The sequence below is a fragment of the Humulus lupulus genome, chromosome 3 (assembly GCF_963169125.1).
Source record: "Humulus lupulus chromosome 3, drHumLupu1.1, whole genome shotgun sequence".
NCBI lineage: Eukaryota > Viridiplantae > Streptophyta > Magnoliopsida > Rosales > Cannabaceae > Humulus > Humulus lupulus.
The window spans coordinates 37,908,844-37,919,249 of NC_084795.1; positions in this window are offsets into that span (position 1 = coordinate 37,908,844).

The window sequence follows — 10,406 nt, forward strand, 5'->3', positions numbered from 1 at the left end:
AATCCGGTGCACTAACTAATCTTAGGACTAACTTATTTTGAACATATATTCATATTTATATTCCATTGTGATTACGTCATTATAAATAAGATTAGCTATATGCTCAGGATTTAATAGAAGTTTATATTAAACAAATAATCATGAAAATAAAACATGTGAGCAAAGTGATTGACCAAGTCAAAAATTGATTTCTATTCTTTTATTGATAATAAAATGATATTACAAAGAATTTGGGTTTTAATTAGGGCATAAAACCCCAACAAAGCCCTGAGCAACCGAACGAGTCACAGGCTTCTGAGTCGATTTCTTCTTCTTCGCCATGGAAGAGAGAGAAACGAGTCTTCCAGCCACACTTAAAATTATTTTTTAAAATAAGATATTTTTGTTGGTTGAGATTTAAATAATAAGATATTTTTACAAAGATTCAAATTCAAATTTAAAAATAGACTAACAACTTAATTTTAAATCTTTTAATATATTAAAATATTATAATTAAGATATCAGATATTTTCATTTAAATACTTAATATTTTTATTAAATATTTATTTGAAAATATAAATATATGTTTATTCTATAGTTTTTAGTATTTAAATTATTTGAAATTTGTTAGTTTGATATTTTCATGGATATTTGAATTTGTTTAACTGTTTTAAGATATTCTAGGGTTATTATAATTATTAATGTTTTATTTTTTTAATAGTTAAAACATTAGCTTATTGTTGTAACAAGACAATATATTTTTGAAAAACAGTTAAGATATTGATTTAAAATTTTTAAATTGGTTAAATTTTGAAAAATATTGATTTTTCAGGCAATTAATAAAATATTTTTTTTCATAAATAGGATTTAAATTAACTTTAGTTAATTGTTGATAAATCCTATTTATATTAAATTAATATATTTTTTTTCAAATTAACATAAACTAAGTTGATTGTTGATAAATGAAATTTAAATTAACTATTGTTTTGTTGATAAATTTCATTTAAATTGACTTATTTTTGTAAAAATTTAATTAATTTGAATTTTTTGATCAATTCTAGATAATTAATTGTGGTATTTTTGCAAATGAAATAATTTGTGATATTTTTGCATAAATTCATTGAATTGGTCATATAGTAACATGATTAGGCCCATCAAATTATAACATGTCCGTTTACACTATATGTGGTATTTTTGCAATTAGGCTTAGATGCATATAGTGGCCCATATGTTTGTTAGATATATGGATTTTTTCAAATAAAATATTCATAAAATGATAGGTTTTATTTGGGCCCATTAGAAAATGTAAAGTTTAAATTCCTCTCTTGCGGGTGATTCCACTTGTGAAGCTCCATTTGCTTTGCATGACTATAGTGAGTCTAATCAATTAATAACAATTAATAAAATGAAGGTGTAAATTCCTATTTACCTAGACCTTGTATGGAAGATTGTGAGCCTTTGTAGTGGGAACGATATACTGGACCTAGCCCTCCTCCATACAAGCCCAATTGTTAAGGCCCATTTACCTGAGTTGGACTTAATTGTATAGGTTCATTATATTTGTTAAACCAAAATATTGATTAGCAACAAATTAATTCTAAATTAATTGAATTTTTTCAATGTGACACTTTAGACTTAATAGAAAATTATAGGACTTTGGTTTTAAAAATTCTAATCGTACAATTTTTTGAAGAACCAGTCATTAATTTTCGAAAAATAATCAAAATATTATTTTTAATTTTATAACAAGCTTTTTTTAAGAATTATGTTCGATCTCCACTATTGGTTTAACAAAGTCAATAGCTTAATAGGGCCTCGAGACGCTTTGATTTGTCGCCCTACGGAAGGTGTTCATTAGTTATTTTGACACGGTTAGATTTTGAAAGATAGATTATTATAGGCAATTTCTACTAGACTCACCCCTATGGTGACTACTAGGACTAAAGCTGTGATTATCGAAACCGTGGGTTTAGCTCATAAAATAAGATTTTTTTTTATTTGGATCGAATAGTAGGCTGTTAATAATGGTGTCCATTATTAAATAAGTTTACAACTTTATTTAACTAGTGGTATTTTTGACTCTCGCCAACTAGGACAAGGATATCATAAATTAGTTAAAAACCTAAAGAAATAGAGATGATTATTTTGGTATTTTTTCTCATATCTTACATACTTTGGTATATGTTGTGCTATTTCTTGAAATTTGTGTGAATAGGAGTTGTATTGAGCAAATGTGATTGATTTCTATTTTATTGATAATTTGTAGTAAGTATGGCTGTGTCTACTCCCATCCTTTCTCAACTTTTGATGGAGAAACTCACTAGATAGAACTTCCTCAAATGGAAGCAAACATCAACATTGTGTTGATTGGTGACAACTCCAAGTTCGTCATGTTTGAGAAATCCCCGGAAGTTCCAGCTGAAAGAGCTACCAAGTTTGTGAGGGATAAGTATGAGCATTGGTAGGCGGCTAACAACAAGGGGCGGTACTACATGTTAACTAGTATGGTCGACACTCTCAAGACAAAGATGGAGAATGTCGAGATGGCCTACGAAATCATGGATCAGTTCCAAGACATGTTTAGTACCAAGTCAGCACAGACTCGTTTTGAGGCCACCAAGAAAAATGCCAATGCTTGGATGGCACCTTCTCAACATGTCCGTGATCATCTGATCAAAATGACAAACTACTTTTCAGGAAGTTGAACTACATAGAGCAACAATAGATGAGGAAACTCAAGTTTTCTTAATCCTCAACAATCTCTCTCTAGCTTTCCTACCATTCACCACCAACTATGTGTTGAATAAACTCAACTATGGTCTGATGCAGCTCATGAACGAGCTTCAGACTTTTGAGTCTATCATGGGTGGACCAAGTAAGGGAGGAGAAAATAAGACAACTACTACTACTGCTGCTGATCCAGCTAAGGCTAAAGCTAACCAAGCTTCGTTTTCGAAAGCTTGAAACAAGAGGAAAGGTGGACAAAACAACAACCCCAAGCCTGCAAAGGCTGGAAAGACGAGGGCACAACCAAATGCACAGACACCTAAGGGGAAGAGCAAGAACAACAAGAAAGGTAAAAGTAAGTGTTTTCACTCAAAGAGATGGGGCATTGGAAATGAGATTGCCCCAAGTTTCTAGCAGCGAAAAACAAAGGTAATGATTATAGTTGATTTATCTTAGAAACATGTGTTTAAGAGAATGATAAATCTATTTGGATTATTGATTCTAGATCTACCAACCATGTTTGCAACTCTTTACAGCTTCTTGAATCATGGGAGGAAGTGGACGAAGGTGGCTTAAAACTTAGAGTTGGGAATCGAGAGTTCGTTGTGGTCCAAGCTAGAGGAAGAGCTCGTCTAAAGTTCGGAAATAAATTTTTAATTTTAAATGATGTGTTTTTTATTCTGGATTTTAGTAGAAATTTAATTTCAGTTTCCATGTTGCAATTAGAACAATTTTTTATGACTTTCACAAGTTCTAATATATCTATTTATTTCAATGGATTACAATTGTGGATTGCATGTTTGGAAAACAGGCTTTATATTATGCGACCTAACGAACCCCTCGCTCTTAACAATAATTTATTCAAAGTAGCAAAACCTAGGACCAATAAATGTCAAAAGACTGATAACAATAATATGACATATTTATGGCACTTGAGACTAGGTCACATTGGCTATGATAGGATTAAAAGACTTACAAAAGATGGGCCTTTGAGGGAACTCACCTTAGGTGAATTACTTGTCTGTGAATCTTGTCTGGAAGGAAAACTGACCAAGCGTCCATTCTCTGAAAAGGGTGATAGGGCCAAAGAACCACTTGGATTTGTGCATTTAGATGTTTTTGGACCTTTTAATGTACAAGCCAGGGGTGGTTTTGAGTATTTTGTCACTTTCATTGACGATTACTCTACATACTCATGTCTTTACCTAATGCATAGGAGATCAAAAACATTTTCAAAGTTGTAGGAATTCCTAGCCATGGCTCAGAACCAATTAGTTAAAATGTTAAAGATCTTGCGATCTGATAGAGGTGGAGAATATTTGTATATGCAGTTCCAAGTTCATTTAACTAAACTTGGGATTTCATCACAACTTACTGCCCCAGGCACTCCGCAACAAAATGGTGTAGCGGAACGCCAGAACAGAACTTTATTGGAAATGGTTAGATGCATGCTTAGTTGCTCAACTCTACCAACTTCGTCCTCGGGACATGCAATTGAAACCGCGAACGACATTCTCAATGTCGTGCCATCTAAATCAATCCCCAAAACACCTTTAGAATGCTGGAATGGACGTGAACCTAGTTTAGGCCATTATAGAATCTGGGGGTGTCCCGCCCATGTCCTGAGGAAAAAGGAAGGAAAGCTAGAACTGCGAACTGAATTTTGCATGTTTATTGGCTGGTACTCGGGGTGGACTTTTCTATAGTCATTCAAAAAAGAAAGTGTTTACTTCTACGAATGCTACTTTTCTGGAAGATGACTATGTCCAAAAACTTCAAACCACACAACAAAGTAGTTTTAGAGGAGATGGTTAAAGAATTGACTCCAACTAATGTTCCATCGTCATCAATGTGAGTTAATGATGAAATTCCCACTCTTCATGTCCAATCGACGCAAGTCGATTTAGATGAAGTACCACTGTTCCTGAGCAAACAGTCACGGAGCCTCATCGTAATGGGAGGTCTTCTAGGAACCCAGTTTGCTATGGTTTGGATGGTGAAACTAATATGGTTGCAGGTGACACTAGTGATGATGATCTATTTTCTTTCAAACAGGCAATGGATAGCTCTGAAAAAGGAACTATGCCTCGATGCCATGAAACAGAAAATGGAGTCCAGGTACTCAAATTCCGTTTGGGATCTTGTGGAAGCACCTAGTGACTTTATGGCCATTGGGTACAAGTGGATCTAAAAGAAGAAATGTGGTGTTGATGGAAATATTGAGAATTATAAAACTCGATTAGTGGCAAAGGGTTATACCCAAAGAGAAAGCATGGACTATGAGGAAACTTTTAGTCTGGTAGCAATGCTCAAATTCATTCGCATCCTCCTATCCATGGCAGCCGCTCTCGACTATGAGATCTGGAAAATGGATGTCAAGATAGATTTTCTTAATGGGAAGCTTGATGATGTCATTTATATGGATCAGCTATAAGGAGTTAAAGTAGCTAGACAAGAAAGAAAAGTTTGCAAGTTGAATAGGTCTATTTATGGACTTAAGCAAGATTCTCGTTCCTGGAATCTTATGTTTGATCAAATAATCAAAACCTATGGATTTGAACAAAATATTGATGAGCTTTGTGTTTACCAACTGAAGACAAATCAAATAGTGGCATTCCTGGTTCTTTATGTAGATGATATCTTACTCATTGGAAATAATGTTAAGAAATTATCAGATGTGAAGAATTGGTTGAGCACACATTTCAAGGTGAAGGATTTGGGTGAAGCAAGTTATGTTCTAGGTATCCAGATCATAAGGGATAGAAAGAACAAACTCTTAGCTCTATCTCAAGCATCTTGCATAGATAAAGTGCTTGAACGTTTCTCAATGACAAATTCCAAGAAAGAACATTTACCGTCTATAAATAACCGGGGGAATTTCATTTGGATACACATAATATTGTACTGAGAATACTATGTTGAATTGCTTTGAGAAAGCTTTGAGAGAGTATCACGAATCAATAATATTGACTCGTGGACTAGGCAGATTTTAACTGCTGAACCACTTAAAAAATCTATTGTTCTTTCATTTTTTCTTAAATAGTTGTTTAGTGCTCTTCTAATTTAAGTTAATGAAAAATGGCATCAACAGTTTGATGCTTTCATTGAGAGCATTAAACAATTCTTTGGATTGTTTAGTCAAAAACCTTCTGAATTACCAATGGTTGCGATGAACAACCTAGGTGCTGGTGGGTGATCATTGCCCCAAATACCTAAGGAGCAAGCTCCTCACACTGAAGATTATCCATGGAGACCAGGGAAACAACCAATGACAGGTCACGACCCAGACGAGGGGAGTGCATCCTTTGACCCCCAGGGACTACGTACTCCCTGGCCTGACGAGGACTTCTACTATAATCCTGAAAGGCATATCCCCATTGTCGAACTGGAGAATCACCAACTACGCCAACAATTGTCAGAGGGCAGAAGGCACAATGAAGAATTGGTCAGACAAGCCGTTGAGGCCAAGGCACCACCCCAAAGGGCCAGGGGATGTCCCCGGGGGAGCACGGCCACCAGGAGGGCCGAACAAGGGGCTCAGGTTGCTCAGCTAAGGCCCAGGGCAAAAACTGGTAATGAACGTCCTACAAGGAATACTCAAACTGATACTACTGGCAACCCGATTGTGGAGGTAACAGCAGGAACAATGAATAACCGAGCTCCTCAAGCAGCTCGTGGCTCTAACCATGAATTCGTCAAGAAAAACCCGGAACCTGTCCATACCCAACAATGGGAGGCCACCACCATCACCCATAAGGCATTCGCCATCTCCTATAAGACACCCCTTACCACTGTGAGAGGCACCCCAACCAGCTCGTCATAGGAACCAGGCAGGGGAGCATGCATCACAAAGGCCATCTCGCAATGGCAGCCAAGACGGAAACCATCGAACCTGACATGGACATGGGGCAAGAGAGAGGTCACTCACGGACATAGGGCTGCCCAACCAGTGGGAAGCCACATGTCAATATCGCAAACAACTGGAGCAAGAAGGTTGGTGGAAGATCCATCTCGTAACCACCGAGCCTATCAACTAGAAATAAACATTAGTGTTATGATTGGGAGCTTAAACCTTACTAGGTCTGTAAGCGTATATGATACTGAACCCAGAAATACGGGGAATTATGGCAATAATCTTGATCTTCGAGATCATCTAAACCAAAATTGGGGGCAGGCCAATCTAGCAAACCCCGATTTATGCGATTATTTGAATAGACGAAAGGAGCTTGTACAGTCGGCATATGGGAATCAATATAACCCTCTACCGGGGTAGGGAGTTGGAGTTTTTATAAACAATAACCAGCTCCTCCAAGCACAAGCCTAGCCTCCAGTGGACTTGGTCTAGGAGAGAATTAACCAGCTCAAAAGAGCGTTTAGGCTCCACTAGGATGAAAGGAATAAGGACAAGGCTGATGGCTCCAATGAGGAACTTGAGCCTTTCGCTCCACATATTTCTAATACGCCATTCCCTCATGGGTTCAAGATACCCCATATAGCTCCCTTTGACAGGAACTCAGACCCATATAGCCACCTGACCACATTCAATACCATCATGTGAGCCAGCAACACTGGTTACGAGCTCAGGTGTATGTTATTTCCAACCACTTTGATAGAACCAGCAAAAACCTGGTTCAAAAAATTCAGAAGAAGTTCAATCTCATCTTTGGATTAGTTAGCAAAGGAATTCAAAAAATAGTTCAAGGCCATGGTAGACATTAGGCCCGAAGCCTCAACCTTAACCAATGTCAAATAGCAGCCGGAAGAATAATTGAAAAGCTACCTTGCGAGGTTTAACATAGAGGTGGCACGAGCCCGCAACATCGATGACAGCGGTCACCTTTTGTTTGTATGAGTTGGTATATTACCAAGGAGTCCCTTTTGGGATGATATGCAGAGAAAACAGATAAGGACAATAACCGAGTTCAATAAAAGGGCCTAGAGATTTGTCAATGTATAGGAGGCGAGGTCAGCATTAAAACTGACCCCTCAACCCATAACTACAGTGACAAATGTAAACTTAGCCTCGACCTCAGATACCCTATCGACGTCACGACCCTCAGTAGATAACCCTTCAAAAAGGAAGAAAAATGAAGGGAATAACTCTGAGGCAGACGGAGGGAAAAAGAAGAAGGGAGACAAATATTTCTCTGTTTATACGGTTTACACCAAGCTCAATGAGACTCGAGAGAATATCTTCCTCGCAAAGGAGAATCAGGTGTTGTTCAGATGACCTGACCTAATGCAAAATTAGAAGGCAAAGAGAGACTCCAACAAGTACTGTAGATTCTACAGGGATGTCAGACATACCATTGATTAGTGCCAATGACGAGATTGAAGGCTTGATCTCCAGAGGAAATTTTGGGAAATATGTAAGAAACCGGAATACAAATCAAGCATCGTCTGTACAGAGGGAGGTATCTGCACAACCTTCCCAACAGAATAACAATTCTTGAGCAAGGGAGGATGATCGACCTCCCACAATAGATGGAGAGGATGTGGTAACCATCTCTGGCGGACTGCACCTTGCCGGATCGGGTAGAAATGCCTTGAAGAGATACGTAAACTAGCTCAAGACTGGAGACGGTTCTCCCTACGAACCCAAACCACGAGCTCTAAAGCAACAGAGGGTTGAATCTCAACCCAATACTTTTACAAAAGAGGATGCGTCACATGTCCAGTTTCCCCATAACAATCCCCTAGTCATCACACTTCAGCTCGCAAACAAGAGGGTACGCAGAGTCCTGATAAATAATGGGAGTATTGCTAATATCCTTTATAAAGGCACTCTCGAAAATATGGGATTCACACTTCGAGATTTGAAAGCCTGTGCAACAACGTTGTACGAATTTTCAGGGGAAGGGATTGCTTGTATGGGATCCATCGAGGTCCCTATAACCTTGGGAGACTATCCTATCTCGGTAACCAAGAAGATGGAGTTCATGGTGGTGGACACCCCATCGGCGTACAACGTATTGCTCGGGAGACCACCCCTGATTGGGCTGGGGCAGTATCGTCTGTTAGGCATTTGGCCATCAAGTTCTCAGCATCTAGTGGCATCGGGACGATGAAGGGAGACCAGCTCGCTACACAAGAATGCTACAGCATTTCGATGAGAGGGAGAAACCAAACAAGTGCACTAACACTTGTATTTATTCAGGAGATGGACGGATCCATCTTCAAGGTAGAAGAAGAGATCGACCCTAGGATTGAAGAAAGGGTCGATCTCGAACCATTGGAGGAGCTTGAAGAAGTAAAGTTCGATGAGAAAGATACCACGAGGGTGGTAATAATAGGGAAAAATGTTTTCTGAAAGTGAAAAATAGCAGTTAACTTGCTTTTTGAAAGAAAACCAGGATGTGTTTGCATGGTCGCACTCGGATATGGTAGGGATTAGTCTGAGTGTTATAAGTCATGCACTCAACATAGATAAGAGCTTCCCCTCGAAGAAATAGAAAAGGAGGCTCCTGGACGATGATAGAAAGAAAGCCCTAAAAGAGGAGGTCAAAAAGTTAAAAGCAAATCGGTTTATTTGAGATGCTTTATATCCTGATTTGATAGCTAACCTGCATCGACTATTCTGACCTCAATAAGGCATGCCCCAAGGATTTCTTTCCCTTGCCTCGAATCGACCAGCTCGTAGATGCCACGACATCATGTCATTCATAGATGCTTATTCTGTATATAACCAGATTACCATGCATGTACCCAACCAAGAACATACGAGCTTTGTGAATGACAAGGGCTTGTACTGCAACAATGTAATGCCTTTCGAGCTCAAAAATGTTGGAGCCACATACCAGGGATTTGTAAATAGGATGTTCACTGAGCAGATAGGGAATAACATGGAAGTTTATGTGTACGATATGTTAGTCAAGTCCAAACATAACAATAACCATGTAGACGATCTCGTTGAGTGTTTTACTTTACTATGAAAATATAACATGAGACTCAACCCACAAAAATTCTCATTCGGAGTATCCTCGGGTAAGTTTCTTGGATTCATAATGAATGCTCGGGGTATTAAGGCTAATCCCGACAAGATCAAAGCGTTAATTGACATGCCCTCACCTCAAAAACATAAAGATGTTCAGTGCTTAATTAGATGAATGGCGGCCTTAAGTAGGTTTATCTTAAAATCTAAAGACCGGTGTCTTCCATTCTTTAATCTTTTAAAAGGGGGCAAGAAGTTTGAGTGGTTGGGCGAGTGTGAACTTGCGTTTCATAATCTTAAGAAACACCTCACCGAGCCACTGATCTTGTCTAAATCGATCATAGGAGAAGTTTTTTACTTATACCTCGCCATAACCGACCATGCCATTAGTATAGTTTTATTATAGGAGGATAAGAAATTACAAACACATGTATACTACATCAGCAAGAGGTTACTAGGGGCATAATCGGGATACCCATTAATGAAGAAACTTGCTTTGAGCCTAATGCAATCATCTCGAAATCTTCGACCCTATTTCCAAGCACATCCTATTCATGTGTTAACTGATTCGGCATTGAGGCAAGTATTATCCAAGCCTGAAGCATCTGGAAGATTGTTAAAATGAGTTGTCGAGCTCGAACAGTTCAAGATTACTTATCATCCTAGAACAATGATAAAAGGACAGGCTCTAGCAGATTTCATTATCGAATGCACATGCATCACCAACGAGGAAGTCGTAACCTCAGCCCACAAGCTGTGGAGAATTTAC